Source organism: Haliotis rubra, unplaced genomic scaffold (genome assembly GCF_003918875.1).
Source record: "Haliotis rubra isolate DU_JTF1 unplaced genomic scaffold, ASM391887v1 Scf215, whole genome shotgun sequence".
Lineage (NCBI taxonomy): Eukaryota > Metazoa > Mollusca > Gastropoda > Lepetellida > Haliotidae > Haliotis > Haliotis rubra.
Window position 1 is genome coordinate 87,747 of NW_025766170.1, and position 20,367 is coordinate 108,113.

A 20,367-nucleotide genomic window follows, 5' to 3' on the forward strand; every position below is an offset into this window, starting at 1 on the left:
AACACTGTCTTTATACATATATTTGGCTCGTTTTCTCATTATGTGTGCTCTCATTCGCATAATCCGGAATATCCTCTCCTATCAACACGTAGGCCTATCATTGTCTCTATAATCCAATGTTAATTGCTAACGGACGGGACATCAACATTTCTCTTAACTCATCCGTTTGGACCAAAGGTCGATAGAGGGGAGTTTCCATGTATATTCTCACGCCGTTATCAAGATAAAAGCTACTACAACCAGGTGAATAGAAGTATATATGCATAGTGACAAGCAGTAAATTAACAACAGGTAATTCAGCAAGTAGCACATCGTTGGGGCCAACAGGAGAGTAAGATCAACAAGTCTAAATCCACTCCATTGTCCAAGTGATGGAATCCATCAACATTCAAACAGCTTGTTTATCCTGAACGTTGTACATCGAAATGCCGCTCTATGCAATAAACAGGGAGTTGTTATCACGTAAGTGGTATGTTTCGTTGTGTATCCCCATACTGTTTACTGCAGTATAAGTGAGATCTGCTTCACTTTGCGAATGACCAATCTTTTGAAGTTGATTTAAGTTCTACTTTAGTAAACTGCTACCTAACAGATTGATCTCAGATTAAAACATCTCATTCCAAATTCGTGTTTTCAGGTACTAAGAAATACTGAATTTTTACGTATTAGATATAAATATATAGGTACCAGTTTGACGTGTCTGGTCATGAGTTAACTAACATAGTGATTATATATTTTTGACCATTACATGTGTCATTCACACGTCATTTATGCCATTATAATGTTCTCTGATCCATTTCATCATACAGCATTTATTTCATTCAATGTTTTGAAGCTCATATGAAAAATGTTACTGTTCCAGTTCCTTTGGAAGAGTGAAATTATTTTTTGTTCCTCAAGTGTTCCAACCAATATAGTCATTATGGTTACAAACGGCCTGATTTTAATACCTGTCAAGTTAGATGTTATACACGCGTGCATGCACACACACCCACACAAAACATCCGTAATTTGTGAATTCTGTTCGGACGATAAAGAAATATCTAATTTGATAAGAATCACTTTATAAATTATCTTCCCTTACTCTGAGAGAAGCATGGCATTATTCGTTCATTTTTTAATAATTTAATCTGCATAAAAAAAGGTATTATCAAAAATGTGAAACAAACTTCCGTATACTACCATTTCACTAACATTGCGATATTGACCATGGCATAATGTTAAGTTTAGTTTGTTTTCAATGTTATAATATGTGAGGTTCCTCATTCACACATACATACAAACTGACAGAATAACACAAAACAATATGCAACCAACCCAATGTAATACAATACAATGTTCACCGCCTGTGCATACCACACTGTTGACGAATCTCTCAGGTGTGTTAGAGCGATAATGACATCGCGACATGATTAACAAACCTACAGCTCAGCAGATTTTAATAACTTACCTTTTTAATAAGAAAATCAAGATTTATGGATGTCAACTTCTTTATGGTGAATATATGCTTGCTCCTTCATCAGGTGAAAATCAGGTCACAGTAATGCATTCCACTTCTTAATGCCCATCAAAGATTTAACTTACTTCCAGAGGCTTCTTTAAGAGGCATAAAAACTTGTTAATTAACAAGGCAGTAGAAAATATGATTCCGATCTCTGACAATGCCTTAACTTGTATTGAGAGTCCGATGGACAGTCAGTGAAACACTGAAGCCTGCAGATGATAGCAGGTTAGTGGCTTGTCGTTTGCTATTTTTTATCGGCAGTGAGCTCATTCTCTTGATATCCTTAACGTCTCTTGCTATACTATACACTTCTACACCTTAGTAGAAGGATTAAAAAATTAATCATTCCACTAGTTAACAAAGCAGTCATGACAGACTTATAAAGAGAAGCTACGTTAAGTATTAATCGGCTGGTCATGCCAGGCCCTGTGCATGGATTTTATGTACATGCGCAAAATTTGACTTGGAATTGTTTAAATTTTGGTCTTGGCGCCCCTGTTCATAGAACAACATTTGACTTTGTGATATATTTATCATGAACTTTGCCTTGACTCTTATGCCCAGAAGGCGGTGGCTCATGTGCCAATCTGGTGGAGAAGTTAATATTTTAGTTTTTTTTGCTGGAGTATATCATCCGGGTATCTCTGGTGCTACAAGTAGGCAATTCACTTGTATATAGCATTGTCTTTATAATACTCCGTGGTGGGTGGGGAGCTCGGATAATGAACCATATTACCAACAAACATGGAATACCAAACCCCTTAAAAAACCCAACCGTCCACTGGACAATGAAGATGAGCAACGACCTATAACGTCTGTAGAACATTGGCCACGGTTTCTAGTGATTGAGACAGTTGACAAAATACCTCTCAAATTGAACCCTTTTGCAATATCTAGGGGTGTTCAAGGCATGGTGGGCGAACTGGCTAAAGCGCCAGGCTAGTGATCCAACGAGTTTGAGATGACGGGATCGAACCCACCTGTGACCGGGTGTAAAAACCTTGGAGTCAACTTTGTGCATACTATTTCAGTGTTGTCACAGCCCCTAGTGTACAGTACATAACCCTGTGCACTTAAAAGAACCCACGAATCCGTTGGTATATGACCAGATGGTGGCCACATTAATACGTGCAAACACCTAGTTGCGGGTACAGCAACGTGCAGTAAACTTGGACAAAGTACTGTGACTATGTGTCCGAGTCCACCCAGCTGTGAATGGGTACCTCGTAAGGATGGGAAAGCCACACTAACTCGGTGCGCCTAGTGGCTGCAAGAGTTGTATGATCCCCAGGGAGTTGAGATTGATAATACGATGTGCCGTTGAGATTGAGATCCAGTGATCGAGGAAAGACAAAGCGCCTTTGAGCAGCTGAGCTGGATATCGGCGCTATACAAATGTATGGATGGATGTATGATAGTGTTCGAGATGCGAGATCAAGGTGTTATGTATGTTAAATGGTTCTCCACACGATAGAACTCACAAACACAACCTACTAATACATACCTTTTTTTAATTTTCAACACCGACTGCCCCAACATCAATTAAAGCAGTTGACACTTTTATGCCCAACCCGTTCAGGTGTTTTAAATGCCAAACATATGGCCATAGCGTCAATACGTGTATAAGATCTGTCACATGTGCTCACTGCAGTGAGCAAACTCATACAACGGAACACTGTGACAATGATGTTAAAAAACGTACCAACTGTTCAGGGAGTCACTTGTTCAATCTCGGGAAGGCACAGGAACCTATGCGTCTATCGTTCAGATAGCCCCTGAAATAACCCTCAAAGTCAAGACATCATCTATTGACTGCCAGACAGACCTGACTTGGTTGAACTCTGAAGCACCTCAAATTTACTCAAATGAACAATCAACTCAAACATCGGATTCACTCTCTAACATACAGACTCTATCTCAAGACCAATCATCGTCTCTCACCCAGAATCATTCACCAGCACAAAGAAGTCTCAAAGAAATGTGTAGCAAACCAAACCAAGAACTGAATCTTCGAAAGGACATCAAATTGAAAGGATTTCAAAGGAGTCAGATAATCAGATCCAACTATTTAATAAGTTTGGATCTCTGGAAAGAATGGAAGTGGCTGAATACATCCAGCCACGGGCGTATAGCATGTCTCCCTCTAAGAAGGTACGGGGTAGATCCCCAATCATTCCGCCCAAAAGACAGCTTACCAAAACAGTATTATACAATGGAATTGTTTAGGACTGAAGACCAACTTTAACAACTTACTAATATTGGTCCAGGACTTTAGTCCATCAGCATTCTGTCTGCAAGAAACATATCTAAAGCAGACAGATAATTTCAGTTTACGTCAGTTCAATGCATATCATTGATCGGATATAAGGCAGCACTCAACAAATCTGTGACACCACTTCTTCTCCCATACTCTGATTACAAGGCTAGCATTAGAGCCTACATCCGTGATCTGATGCAGCAGAAGTGGGACACCCAGGTAGGTATAAATAAAATACTTGAAATAGAACCCTATATAGGTTACACCTACATGGGTTGTCAGTCCAGATTTGAAAAGGATATCATGCGACGATGTCGTTTTGGCCACACAAGATATACTCATGAATACCTATTGAAAGGTGAGGATCATCCGTTTTGCATCCCTTGTGATGAAAGAATCACGGTCAAGCATGTCTTGCTTGACTGTGTTGAATATTCCATCACAAGGGATAACTATTTCAAATCACGAACAATGAAGGGTCTTTTTAATAATATAAGTTCTCATTTAACTATTGCATTTTTAAAAGAATTAGATTTGTTAAATGATTTGTAAATAGATAAATATTTTATGATTAGAAGGTTAAATTAGTAACTGAGATTGTTAGTGGCTGTATCCTCAAAGGAGGTTAAAGTACTCTAAAATTATTGTCCTCCTGAGAGAGTACGTAAGTCCACACAAATTCAAAGTAAATTCAAACTCTCCACTATTTTTAATCGTAGAATATGTGTCTTTTTAAATGTATGGCTAGACGTGTCTAAATTGCTAACGGCTGAAGGGATGCTAGGGCCCATGCAGGAAGCAAATGTACTGTAAGTCCCAATGGTCCCTAGTATGGTGATCTACCTTCAGTCGTTGGCAATCTATAGCCTGTTTTTATATTGTATTGTCATTTTAGTTGAAATAGTTCAGATTTAATTACTAGTTTTAACTGAAAATCTGTGATACACTAGTAGTTTTAATGTTCTTCGTCAACAGGCTTTTAATTTCTAACTTTATTGATCTTTGATAGAATTATAAATTGTTCTCGTCACAATATGGCTGAACTATTGCCGATGTGACAATAAATATTAACTCACTCACTGTCACCCATTCTACCCTATGTTCTGGCGCTAATAATCTGTCATCTCCTTTCCTGCAGCCCTTTCGTGCTCAGCAACGAGGCACGTGTTTCGCGTGTGGAGACCCGACACACTGGAGTCTGTCCGTCTGTCACCGGGAGGCCTTAGCGAGACAACAGGGTCGTAGAAGGCAGAAAACTCAACGCGTATACGCGGTTATTGTGAACATTTCTTATTAACTGATGGCTTTTGCGAAGGATTGTGCTGAGATTAGAGTAAGAGTGCATCTTAGAATGTGCTGTGAATTTTGGCGGGAAATCGGTGCTGCTGACTTTGTTTTGATGTTATTGAAACGGGATATACGAATTCCATTTTACTCCACGGCCCCAGCTATGGAACTAAGAAATAACAAATCTGTCATTGCTTATTCCAGTTTTATTTGTGAAGCTATCACGGATTTGCTACGTTACGATCTTGTAGTGGAATGTATTGAACCTCCATGTGTGGTGAATCCTTTATCTGTTTCATTCAAGCTTCTGGAAAGAAAAGACTGATTTTGGATCTGTCCGTTGTCAATAAGCACGTGTATAAACTGTCAGTAAAGTATGAAGATTGGAAAATTGCTTTAATGTACATAAATGACAATGACTCAGCCTGGATTGTAAAATGTGACATACATTCTGTATACCATCATTTGGAGATGGCCATGTGGTAGAAATTACTATAAATGTTTAGTTTTGCCTTTCGGACTGACTTCTGCCCCTTACATATTTACCAAAGTAACTCGACAGTTGGTCAAGCTGTGGAGGCGTGAAGGTATTGTTATAAGGTGAAAAATGCATCCGTTATACAAGAAACGTATCAAATCCATTATTAAGAATTACGGTTATTTCGTCATAGAATCAATGCTGTTACTGCTTGATAATAAACTAAGGGATAGAGAACAGGATAACTGTCAGTAACAGAACAGAAAAGACTCTTAAAGTAGCACTGACTGACTGAGTTTGGTTTTACGCCGCTTTTAGCAATATTCCAGCTACATCACGGCGGGGGGACACCAGAAATGGGCTTCACACATTGTACCCATGTGGGGATTCGAGCCAGCGAGTGTGTAACTTGAGTTTACATTATCCCTGACAATGCAGAACGGCCATCTTAATAGGTAACTGGTAGTAGGGTTTCTGTAACATGTGATAATCGCCTCCTTTTTTTATTATGACAATTAAAAGGGGACCCCCCCAAAAAAATCTTTGTATTTGGGGTTTTGTCACTCTGTTACGGCAGCGGCAGCGTCAGCGTCATTGGTCTTCGTACATGGCCAAAAGGAAGTAACTCTCAGCAACCTGCCGCCTTATATGGTGTTACGTCTACGGGGTTCCCATCATTGTTACCACGAACCCCGCCATGGTTGCAGTAGTAAACTTGAGTGACGCTCAACTCGTTTTGTTGTTTCTCTCTTCCTGCAGGTAATTATCCCATAAATATTAAAGTGGTAATTGTGTTTACCATTCCTAGATTCCATATATGTATATATCAAGCTTGTAGAAAGTGTGGTAAAACTGGAATTGGTTAGGTAAACTCAGGTCAAAGCGCGTAATGTCAGGGACAGTGAGTTCACGTACAGCGTGACCTTTAAGATGTGTAAACAGAGTGTATTCGTTAAAAATAACCATTACTTATGGTTACAGATTAATGCTAGAGTTTGTTATGAAATTTGTTGTTTGTAAGGGAATTAACAAATCGTTGTAAATTTGAAGATTAGTTTATATTGCTAGTTGGAAAGATAAGCTGGAACGAGTTGTCTCCCCTACACTAGGTGGCACTTAGGGATTCAAGATGGCTGCACCCATGTGTAAACATCCGCTTTGAGCGGTTCAGTTTATCTCAGTTGTTAGGAGTATTTTAATCAGGAACAGAATGTTTGGTAATTATTAGCATTATATCAGCTGTTATGTGTATTGTAAATGCATATAACCATTATTGCCAGGAGGTTGGTAAATCCAGCCATGTTGACATAGTAAATAATAACAATAACCATATGTAGAATAATTCCTTGTTAGTTCATTTATATAGTTGTCAATCTCGAATTTATTTTTAAGATGGAAATGTTGGTTGAATATTTCTATAATGGTTGAATATTTTGTACACAAGTAAGTAGTTTGTAATTTTGATGTCATGGACATATCATGGTAATTGCCTAAGTATAATGAAACTGCAGTAAGTTTTCCAGGATGTAACCACAGCAGTTATCATTGTCTGGTTATATTACATGTTAAGTGTATTGGAAATAATTACTATGTCAGGCTTTTTTTGAATTATTAAATGGTCCTGTAATCTATACTTCAAATCAGGTTACATGATATTTCATTGTTCAATTTTGCAATACCAAGTTATTGATTGGGTTTGGAGTGTAATAACTTAATAGTTCATAGTTATTATAAAGATATAATTATGGTGGATTGTAGAGGCCACAAGCGTTGCCATTCAGTGCATGATAGTCCTTGATCCCAGAGTGAAAATGCGGGTGATTGGTACCACTTGATCACGTGAACATGTGAAGTCTTCCAGGACTTGAAATTGATCTTCTGTAAGCTCAGGATCCTTTCCAAGTTGTTTGAAGCAGTCTTGATACTTCTTATTCCCCTTGAGGAGTCTGAGAGCAGACAGTTTTCCCTTTCCTGCAAATGAGCTGGTAGTGTCGCATCCTGTATATGCATGACATGCAGGTAGTGCTTCTGAGACGCTCTGACCGAGGACCTGGGCTACACTTGAAACCTTGATGAGTCTTGTTCTGTTCCTTGTTCCTAGCTTCATGTAGATATCTGCTTCAAGAGATGATTGGAAGGCAACACAGAGTAGAAATACATCTGTATCCTCGACACAAATGATTATGTTCCCGTAGCCGTTGCTTGAAGCATGTCTGGCGTGGAGTAACAGCCGAGTGTGTGCTTCCTCTTGAGTGGATGTTAGTTCCTCTATCCTCTCTGCACTGTTTGGGCCCAGCTTGATACATACTTCTTCACAGGTGACAATGAAGTTCTTGTTTCCAATCCGACTTCCATACTTTCCACCTCCCCATTCCTTGACAAGAAACAGAACAAGATTATTTTTGTTGGAAAGGAATTTTCGCAATTATCCTATGGTGTGGCCAGCTGCGATGTTCTTGTATTGTGTTCCTTGAGTTCCAGAGCGCTCACCTCTCTGCATTTTTGATTGACACGTTCCTGTATACATCAAAGACGACATCAATCATCTGACTGCTGTAAACTTCATGAAAGACCTGGACAAACATTTCTTTAGCAACCATCTGGACGGTTTTGTTGTCACCTTTGATCTTCTGGACAAGTGCCATACCATCAATCAGAGTACAGGATGGGTAAGGGAGCTTCTCTTCAGGAAGGATGTTATTTTCCAGTTCTCGAGCTAGGCTTGACTTGTTGGTCTTTCTTGTGGAACCATCTGGATATGCGAGTGATAAATGAAGCGGTCCAAGAGGATGCCTGAAAACAGACTTCATGTCAAGTTTTCTGCTTTGAGCTATAATAACCATATGAGCAAAGAGGTTCCTGTCAGCTCTGAGCACAACCTCCACTTGACTTGTTTGGATTTTCTTCTTCTTCTGGCTCAATTCAGTGAAAGTTTTCAGGTTTTTCCTTAGTAGCAGAGCATGAAAGTCCTGTTGTGACAAAGGCTGTAAACGATTTGTACAGAAGTCCATCATCCTCTCTTCCCCAATGGTCTGTGCCTTGAGAAGGTCAGATACCATGGCTGGAGTGGCAGCAGCAGCCGTTGACAAGTAGATGAGTTCTGAATTCAAGAAAGAACTTACCCAGTTGTTTTCCAACATGTTTACAACAGCAAGAACATCTGCCTCATCTCTTGCTCTCCTTGATTATTGTAAATCTGGATGACTGAAACTTGATCGGGTCAACTTCGTGAGACTTCTGATCTGTCCTAAGAAGATACTGCGATATTTTGCCATCAGATAATACTTAGCAACAGCACCAAGTTTAAGACTGAAGCCCTTTGTTCCGCCTGCTGTCTGTGTATCTCTGTTTGCTGTTTCCTCCAGAGCCTGGTCTACTGGTACTCTCCCAAAGGTGATTTCAGTTCCAAGATGTACAGAAAATCCACCATTCTCTAAGTATTCATGAACGTGCTTGTGAGTAGTCAACAGAGCTGACATCTGTCTATGATAGTATGATAGGTATCTCGCATAGTTCTGCTTGTCATATGCAAAACACCAAGGTGCAATGTTCCTGATGCTTGATAGATGCAGCTGCCAGTTGCCCTCCCGTGACGCTCGGATAAGAACCAAGAGCACTTCAATCATATCTGTGTATGAAGTCCAGAAGCATGAGAAATTCTTGGTAGGCTTTAAAAGCTGTCTCAGTGTCTGTGAAAGATGAACTCTGAAAGAGTGATTCCAAACTTTCTTTGTTAACATTAACATGAAAGTCTTCAATATCTTCCAGTGCAGACTGAATTGTAGATAGCAGGCCACAATTTGTTTCCTCAACCCTTTCCGCAAAAAGCCTTTCCATTGCAACTTGAATCATCTCAACATTCCCAGTTAGGGTTTTCACAGCAAATGGGAGCAGGATATGCTTAGATGTCAGCTTTTTTTCCTCCTGTAACAGCATAAACAAGATCTTGACCAAACGATTCAGTTAGAATTTTCGTCTTTTGGTGTGTGACATCAGCTTTCAAATCACCTGTCAGAACAGTTGCAAACAATTCCTTGACACATGTAGGAATGTACCTAGAATGATTGTCCAAATCACACTGTTTTGGGGGCCATGGTAGATCCGCTTCAATATTCTTTATAGCTTTTCGAAGAAGTAGTGCTGTTTCCTGAAGGGCTTTCCTGCTGTTGCTGTTTTCTCTTATGGCATTCAGTTCTTCTTTCATATTTTGATTTTCAATGGCAATAGCTTCAGTTGTCAATGTCCTGGGAAAAAGTAGAAGTCTGGCATTATCATCATATGCAGGCTGTCACCCAATTCTTACTTGAGTTTCCTGTGCAGATGCTTAGTTGTTGAAGTCTTGATATTCTAGCATCCTTTTGCATCCATGTAGTTTCTCAGTCTGTTGGTTATCTCTGACATCTTTAATGCAGTTGGATTCTGGAATACAATGTTTCGTATATACATGAAAAGCTTATCATATGCTGCTGTCAAAGCCTCTTCATAATTTGCTCTTCTTCTGTGACTGCAGTTGAGTGGTGAAGTCTACTACCCTCTCTTGTATAACTCCTGTGGTAGTGCGCCTCTGTTGCAACAATACCCCGGGTTGTAGCTGCTATGATTCTGGAATCCAATTTCTCAATGGCTTTTCTCCTCAGTGTGTCATCTGTTCTCAACTGTAATGATATTACCAATGGCTCCCTTGTGTTTGATCTTCTGATGTACTTACTTCTTGTGCAATAAACAAAGAGCTTCATATACAGTCCATGAAAATGAAAGTCTGGCATTATCATCATATGCAGGCTGTCACCACATTCTGACTTGAGTTTCCTGTGCAGATGCTTAGTTGTTGAAGTCTTGATATTCTGGCATCCTTTTGCCTCCATGCTTTATGCCTTAAAGTGCTGTAAAAACTAAAAGCTCCGAAATCTACATTGCTATCACATGAAAACATATTGCCAGGGGTTAGAAATATATTTCTATACAGGTGAGACTTCCCCAAGTGGTACCAATATATTTGGGATCAAGGGCTATGAGTGCTTTTAGCTGCTGTTGTATACTTTCATAACAAACATCATTACCCCTAGACAACAAGCCATGAAAGTATTCTGGTATATTTGTACAAGTATGGGATACTGAAGACCAATTCTAACCATGATAATTAAGAAAGAGTTACATGGATTTCTTTCATTGCAAAGCTGTTTACAGAATACAAATCAAATGAATACACTCGTGATTATGGCCTGAGTGAGTGAGTGAGTGAGTGAGTTAACATTTAAAATCACACCGGCAATATTTCTGCCATATCGTCACAATAAAACTAACAGATGAAAACCTGTCAACAAAGGACAGTAAAATAACTAGAATACCACAGATTTGCACTAGCAAATAACCATAAAATGATATTTTCTAAACGACACATATATCGCCAGTAATTGAAGGTAGATCACCATACTAGAACCCATGGGGACTTGCAGTACCTTTGCTACCTGCATTGGCCCTAGCTGGAGAAATGGGCTTCAAACATTGTACCCATGTGGGGATTCGAACCCGAGTCTTCGGCGTGACAAGCCGAAGCTTTAACCACAAGGCTACCCCACCGCCCCCAATAATTATGAACGTATCCTTAAACTACGGGCGCTTCAACCACAGATGCTTCAATTGGACTGATTCCTCGTACGGTATGTAAAGCCTGTTGAAAAAAGAACCTAGTGCTAAGGTCCTTTATACAATTACAATGAGTCAACTCATGATCAAACTAACATGAAATACTTATAACACGTCACAATTTAATTCTGGACTCACAAAAGTCCAGAAACTCTCCGCACTGTGGGCACTTTCTGACAAGGGATATGACCAAATTAAACATGCAGTTGTTATGAATATATGCCAGGGATGACAAAAATTAAAACTTTAGAGTTACACTCGAACACTGTAGTATTTTTGCTATTTTAAATTATGGCTATATTTTCGTACGATCGCCAGCGGCTGAAGGGATGATGTAAATCCAACCAGGGTTCATACAGGTAGCAAAGGCAATGTAAGTGCCTATCGTCCCTGGCATGGTGATCTACCTTCAGTTGTTGGCGATCTACAGCCTGATTTTATTTTGTGTCGTCTTCCATAGTTAAAGTGTTTTAGATTTAATTACTAGTTTTAAATTCATATATGTGATAGTCTAATTGTTTTACTGTCCTTCGTTGACAGGTGTTTATAATTTACTTTTAATTATTATAATCCATAACTCAGTACTCAGCTGAAGCAGCTGTAGTAGAGCGAATATATCCACCGACATACGATTAAGTCACGATGTGGCTGAAATATTGCCGATGTGACTTAAAATCTTAACTCACTCACTCACTCAAAGCAAACAAACACATCTTGAAACCACCCTGTATTGTGGCGTAATATCTCGGCGGGGTGCACCAGAAATGGTCTTCGGACATTATGCCCATGTAGGAAATCGAATACAGGCCTTCAGCGTGACGAGCGGACGCTTTATCCACGGTGCTACCCCCGAGCCATCGGGGGCTGAAGTCTCGGTCTTTATATTACTTAGAACTTATCCCTCCCGAGATAAATAAAACACGTCACAATTTAATTCTGGACTCACAAAAGTCCAGAAACTCTCCGCACTGTGGGCACTTTCCGACAAGGGATTTGACCAAATTAAACATGCAGTTGTTATGAATATATGCCAAGGATGAAACAATGGGGAAAAAATGGAAATTTTTAAATTTAAACTGGGCTCGCCCATGGGCGAGAATGTTTAATTTTGCTCAGAATTCATGTTTTGGAGGTTGTAAATGAATGAGTGTATGTTTATAAGCATCATGCCACAAATTTCAACTCATTTTGACTTAATTCGACTAACTTAGAACGATATTAAAAAATCTCGCCCATGGGCGAAAATGTTTACTTTTACTCAAAATACATGTTTTTCCAAGTTTTGGTGGTTGTAAATGAATGGGCACAATGTGTTAAGGTCACATAAACCCTAGGGGTACAAATACATAAATCACTAACTGGCATCGTTATAAATGAAACCCCGTCATTAAAACTACTCATTTCGACCTTTAATTGACTTAAATCGACCTTTTGACAACAGTGCACAATTCTCACCCAAGGAACGAAATTTCAACCAATCAGAGCGGCGCGTCTCTGTGACGTCATATGAGGAATAGCTTTGAGGGCCGATGCAGAATTCATCTACATTTTAGGGGGTAAATTATCTTGTTTACAGGCTTGTATAAACCTGAAATCGTGACAATTGTTGTGGAAAATGAAAGCTATATGTTCTCACAATCTACTGTCATTTAATTTTGTCTCCTGCTTTGCCTAGTTTCCGAGTTACAACTTGTTTTCATAGACGATTCTGTCAAAATCGATTAGTGTCGTTAGGCCCAATTTGTATAATGACTGATCTAAATTGATCCCATTTCTGTGTTTTTACCTCGATATTTAATCATGTCATGTAAAAATCTGTTTGTATTCTCAAAACAGTGTCGGCCCATAAGTTTTTTCACATGCAATACAGCAATTAATACTCCCTTTGTTGTAACCTGTGTTAGGTGGTATAAACCTACACATGTTATTTGTCATCATTCACTTGATGGTCAGTTAATGAATTTATAACAGGTATAATTAGTGGTAACACACTTAGATTACCTGACAAAGGTTCCCATTTGGCATTTCTTGTGTCTGGAGTAAATATTCAACATTATAAACATCGATCAAAGGATTAACCGATAACACGCTGATTGATTAATTACTTTTATCTTACACAGCGGAATTGTCAAAAGGTAGTGTTTATGTATGTAGATTTACTAATCTATACTGAATACACTCTGTCGTGTCGGTGTCTGCGTAAAAACAACGTGCTCCGTTCAAAGGATTAACCGGCAATACATTGATTGATTGCCCATTATTGGCTAACTAAATTACTGTTTTTAAAGAAAGGCGGACATTATGCAATTAGTTGCCAGGTGTGCTATCTTGGGTGACCAATGAGACTATACACCAATACCTGAAAAGATTGATCACTTTTTCGTATATTAAACTGTTAAAAGACACATCATTTGGAACAGTTTTGTGGATATTGATGGATACATTCCTCGAACAAGGTAATGGCCTTATATTGTTCCTATAACTTTAATCTGTTTTAATTTTAATATTTGCATTTTGTTTTTATTCATTTGTCGTAGCATTCAACAGAATCATTGTTTTCGCCGTGAAGTGTAATGAGACAGACAACATACACTAGGGTGTGTGTGCGGATTATGATTCACATTGGCAAACTATAAAATGTCTAGCTATTACAGTTCTGTTATAAATTCACTATAAGTATCAGCAGATCGTCTGCTTTTATTTAGTTTCAAAATGCATACAAGTATGATCACAAACTAATTAGGATTATAAGACCAAAGATAAAGACGCACATTGACTAGTATCTACATACTGGTGAGTGGACATTAACCATGTGAATGTAGCAAGAAATTTATCGCGCAGTATTGTAACTTCGAGCCCCACCTCGCTTCCGTGGAAGAAATCGTTATGTTATAAGTTGTGTCATGCAAAATCCGTTTGGTTATGATTCCAATACATATTTAACCACGAGTAGAAAGTAGTTTTGATTTTCTAACTTGATGAAAACAAACTATAATCTCATTAATTCTAACAGACTTTACGATTTTCAAAAATGGCGGCGACTCTGTCGGGAACATCCGCCAGTCTGAGAATAAATGCTATTTAGATTTGTTTTCACTGAGTTATACAAAATCAAAACTACTTTTACTGGTAGTAAAATATTTATTTTATTGATGGCCAATAGGATTTTGCATGACATATGTATAACATAACAATTTCTCTCCTGGCAGCGAGGTGGGTGTCAATATAATACTACTTACAATATTATTGTTACTTCGACCACAACCTCACTTCCGAGGAAGAAATCGTTATGTTACAAGTTGTGTCATGGAAAATCTTTATGGTCATCAATCATATACATATTTTACTACAACTAGTAAGTAGTTTTGATTCTTTTACTTCCGTGAAGCGATCTGAACACAAGTAAGATATCGTTTCAGGCTTCCACAACGCTCGCTTCGCACTCACAAACATAACCCATTTAGCACGAACTGCGGGTTCTGTGGAAATCTGTGCATGGTGACACCATCGCCCGACCCCTAGGAGCAATTGACGACAAAGCAACGATTCGACATGTCGTCGTTGATGTCGAGAAATCATCAAAACGATGAGCATGCTACACACTTTCTATACAACTAACTGAAAATCGTTCCTCATATGACGTCACTGCAGTGCTCTGGCGACAGAGTTACGTAACCTGTCTGTGGTTTCGTTGGCGGGCGAGAGTGAAGCAGGCGACTTTTTGGCCACTTTTAATCGCTCGGTATTAATTAACCACAAGTTTTTAAAGAATAAATTTGGTGTTCCGCATAAGACTAACCACAAATCTTTCATATGTAATGGTTAAAAGAGTAACAAAAAACAAAGTTTAGTGGTTCTTTAAGCCCATTTCTGGTGTCCCCCGCCGTGATATTGCTGGAATATTGCTAAAAGCGGCGTAAAACTAAACTCAGTCAGTCAGGCAGGCAACCCGACCATCTGTCATTAATTACCTGTCATGAGCTATCAATTGTATTGAAAGCGCTCTCGCCTATTGTTTCATTACTTAATTGTTTCAATTGATAGGTATGTTGTCACTCAAATTCACCATATGTGCGTGACTGTCCTCTCCGACGTCCGCGCCCACCTCTCAACCTAGCAATCTCGATCCACTTTCTGCTCACTATCAAGCCATACCACCCCTCACCCCACCCACCCTAGCAGGACTTCATTTAAAAACACAAGTATCCTACTATTATATTATCAAAATTTACTTCAAATGTTTATGATTGTTTGTTTAACTAGCTTTGAGCTTGACGATATCACACCGATTAATGAACTCATGGGATTATCAGTTACTGCTTTTACTCAAATGGCTTCCTTCTAGCAGCTAATATAAGACACGCTGGCCGTAAGACTGCGGCTCAATCTCTCTTCACGGCATTGGCTAGAACATTCGGTTAAATAAAATATGCTAGGACAACTGACTGATGTAGTGCTGTTGCAGATGAAAGTGTTAAAGGAATTGTTAAGTAAATACATTATCAATACTGACCTTTTTGAGTTATGACTTTTCTTCCTATGACTTTTATCCTGCCCAAATCTACATACATTTTTCCTACAACCGAACAAATTGCCATGTATGCAGGGTGCACGGTCGTACACTGCTTGGGTGGTGTTGTACAAAATCATCAGGCAGAATAAAATCATTAATATCCCGCCCCATGGAAAAAAAAACATGCATCCACGGCAGATAACAGTGTCTCCTAAGCCTGTTAAAGCTGGATGTATGTAAACATTATGTGTTCATTGTATATGTATTTTATATTTTGTTTTACATACATGGGACACTTTAATAAACCATGTCTATCTGTCTGTCTTTAAACATTTGTTAAGATAAATTCTGTGTTCTATTTTGATGCGGGGTATAACGGGGATTTTTGCGTCCTGTTTTATCCACTCCTAGCCGAAGGCGTCAGTGACAGTTTGTTACTACTTCTATGATAGGAATTAATTTGACGTTTTCTGTATCCAGTTCTTGTGTATTTTTTTGTATTCTGTTATATTATATATGTACTGGTGAGGTATTAATAAAAGCAATGTTTTGCTTTGTTTACCAAAACCAGATTCTCTGAGAATATAAATATGTTTAAACCATATGTTCCAACATGCACACAATGCACATGTTGCCAAACAAGGTTTTCAAGAGCATATACGCATAAATGTGCACGTCTTGAGAAAGGTCAAAGTTCCTCTTCCTATCTCAGTAAACAGGGTTGTTCAATCACACACATATATATTGACCACCTTTGCATGACAAATAAGTTCATGCACAAAAAGAGAATTTAACGCCATTTCGACACCTTATAAAACAATCAATTCGAGATTTGGCTTTAATCAAAACACCCTCTACGAGCCTGTAGTGTGATCAATGGATTGTATATATGGAAAGCAAAATACACCTTGAAAGTCGTGGCTGTTCAACTCCAATAAACATGACCAAACGGATGGGACACAACGACTTTTCGGCGCAAAATTGTCGCAGGCGCTTGGTGGAAATTACGTAACTGAACGCGGAGATACACCTACACGTCATCGTTCCGCTCCCCGTGGCCTCTGTCTCTTTGCGAGCTACACTGAAATACTCAACAGAATGGGATGAAATTTGAAATGAGGAAGAAACCAGCTAAATCAACATGTGGATGACAACACAATACAATAACCTTTAAAATCTCCTCATGAACTCGCATGGAATGCAATATATGTTGAGACCATGATAATTTCAACAACGGAGAAAGTTATATGGATATACAACTTCTCATTATAATGTAAGCGGCGTTTGGAGGAGGTACCCCAGCAGACAGCAGTGGGTTACCTCGGATAAGAGGACACATGAATGAATGTGCGTGCTGGCAGGTTGTTCCGTGTGTAATATGGTCCAAGGTATTTTGGCCGCCCATAAAATTGACGCTGTGGACTTCATTCATTCATTTATTTCAAATATATATATTATCATCATCATCAATCTCATCAACAGTATTATGAAATACAACCATTAGGCAATATTAGCACTACCATCAGGATACAAACATACATTATTACAAAATATCACATTATACACAAGCATACATCATCATTCATAGTCCACACAAGGTGAGACACACTGTATGCAAGTAGAGTATCGATACCATCTGCAGCAGCAGTCTATCCCCGCGGTCTAGCCGTTCTTCAAGCTGGCGATATTTGTTCTTCTTAGGTGTCACACAACCACCAATCCCGCAACCGCATCAATGTTATTTCTGTGTAGTTCTGCTGTGACCTTTATCAGATTGATATGTCAACGAGATAAGTGATGTGTTCAGTTTAAACATACACATCAATCATTGATTTAATCACTCACCTGTATTAGTGTCAATTCAGGTGAACTGTGTTCACGAGCTCAAAGGCAGTGGTAAGCAAGTGAACTGCGTGTTCACCAGCCTCAGGGTAATCTAAAAATGTACTTCTCAACCTGTTTTTTAAGAGATTAGAATGGTTCAGTGGACTCTGAAACCTTTAAACAATATCTGTTGGCAAAACCTGGGACACCCTGCTCTGGCGCAGCTGCCAAAACCGTTACTGGGTAGTCCCTGGGTAAGTTTGGACCTTTGGGTCGAGGTAACAATCCTTGATGTTTGATGTTGTGGACGACGGTGTTGTTTTAAGGGAATAGTACACTAGCTTTCTACCAAATGTAAAATGTGTTAACTCAGTTCACTCAGGAAACGAAATAAGACACGTACCAGAATGTGTGAGTGAATTTTAAGCAGTTATGGCAAATGCACAATTAGACTTCAAAGTTTTCTACATTTCGTGGTGGAAGATACCTTGGTGTAAATGGTTATATGTTCATAGTGAAAAAAGGAAAAGGAGAATGGATCTCGTGAAAATGCATGCAGAAAGACCGCATACAGATCATCACTCTCAACATAGTTTCTAAAATACCAAGAGACCACAAACCACGGACCTGTATATTGACAATTTTAAAAAGATAAAAAGGTAAAAGCAAACTCAATCTTGAATATATTGTATTCCTCATTGCCCAATGTAAAGACTACATATTAATACTATGGATATTTTAATGTATAGTTTAAACATGTTTTCTTCAAGTTATCATGACGGGATTGGCAAACAAGCATAAACATGCATATCCATGCCGCTCCATAACAATAATACAGTTACATAGATAGTGATGTACACTGTATGCGAAACATAATGTGTGCAAATCATAATGGAAATCCACAAGGGCAATATTAAAAAATATCGCATGCAACTTACTCTCTGGTGTCCTCCGATCAGTTAGACGTCCCATTTGTCAGACACGTTAAATCAACAAAAGTTATGGTTGGTTGCACTCAGGTTCACTGCACTGTTACCTTTATTGGGTAATGGATTGATCCAAAGTTATGTGCATAAGAATATGTTAAGCGATATAATTAATAGGGCTGTAATGATGCATCAAACTATCGATGAATTGCAATTATTCCGAAAGCATTTAATCGATTGTAGAAATGCAAAAATATCGATGCATCGATAGTATGTTTGACTATGCAAACTTGCAGCTTCATTGAGTTTATATTTTAACTGTTTACCTCGATCTTGGTTTCAAGTTTCTTGTTAGTAATTCATAGGGGAGCATAGGAAGCCCAACAGCCCGTCGTATCCAACTCTGTACCACTGGGTGTAACTCAACTAGTTACATGGGAAATCTATAATCCTGTTTTGATCAAAGTGAACATTATGAACACAAAGTGGGAGAAGTCATGCTCCTGATTTGATCAAAGTGAACATTATGAACACAAATGTGAGAAGCCGAAGTCAATAAACATTAGTATTCTTAGAAAAGAATTTCTGCACGAAAAGTAACAAACTCCATAATTAGTGTTAAAATATACCACTAACCACTAATATGAAAATATGTCGTTAGTCTATGGATAGGTCTATTACGTCAGTGGGTAAACTAGGTTGTAATCACAGATTGATCCAATGTTGTCTGATAACTGGCGTACAAATGGGATGTTTAACTTATGAGAGCAAAGACATACATGGAATAAATTTGCAGGTGTTTAAAAGCGAACAGGCAATTGGAGACCCCATTCTTCATCTCGGCAAAATGTGCCTTTAGCAATAATAATTCATAAATAAAAAATACCCAACTTACTTATATATATACAGGATGTACAGGAGGACTGCAACAGTCACAATGGATTGACATGAGAGTGACGATGAGCGCTATCGGTGTATGTTTGTATGTTGAGGTACAATATCTTCTTATAAGTTTTCATTACTATCAATGCATCCCTCTAATATATGATAACATACATGATAACAACACTCCATGTCCAGCTCGTTAAACAAACACAATGAAAGTACAATTATTATAATAGACTCACTCAGAAGGGCCCAAGCCGTTAAAACACCAAAATAAACAATCGAAACAATTAAATGAAATACTAAAAAGCACCAAGAATCTGCAGGTAAAAAGGTAGAGTGCAAAAGTGGCAGAACCCGCAAAACAGTGCCAATATTACTCTGCTCATTAAATCAGAATGGTCTCAGTGTTAGCATTGCCATATTGTGTGTACTTTGCATGTTTATTTTATGTGGAATTGCTTCATTTTTTCATTTAAATAGGGGTTTGGGGACGTGGGGTAATTCCTAAAACCTCTGGCGAAGAAAAGCCGTGAATTGATCACAAAATATTAAAATGAAACGTGCGAACCTGGTAGGTACACCTCGCAAGTGTGGGGTTGCCCACGATAGAATTTATTCAACAATGAATACAATGACGACATACCGAGTGTCAGGTAGAATAAAACACAGTTTTGATGCTTTTTTCCGTTGTGAGAAGGTTTGACAAGGCCCTTAGCTCCTGAGTGGTGACGTGTGGCATCCTGGGCAGGAAGTGACTTCTTTCCTTCATTACCCAGTTGGGGCCCTAATTGATCTTATACGTTCTGAAGCAGCATAGACCATTTATTTTATTTGGAAGTGGTTATTGGCTAATGTCAAAAGAATTGACAAGACATATTTCAATACAGTTAAAGCCTCACAATAATTGTTTATGCTACAAAATTACTAATGAAAAGTAATATATCATATTCACCAATTTCCTTAATTTTGACTGTTCCGACGTGTATGTTTTATTATCTGCGCCTACACGCATACCTTTGACGAGCCACATTTCCAATTGCACTG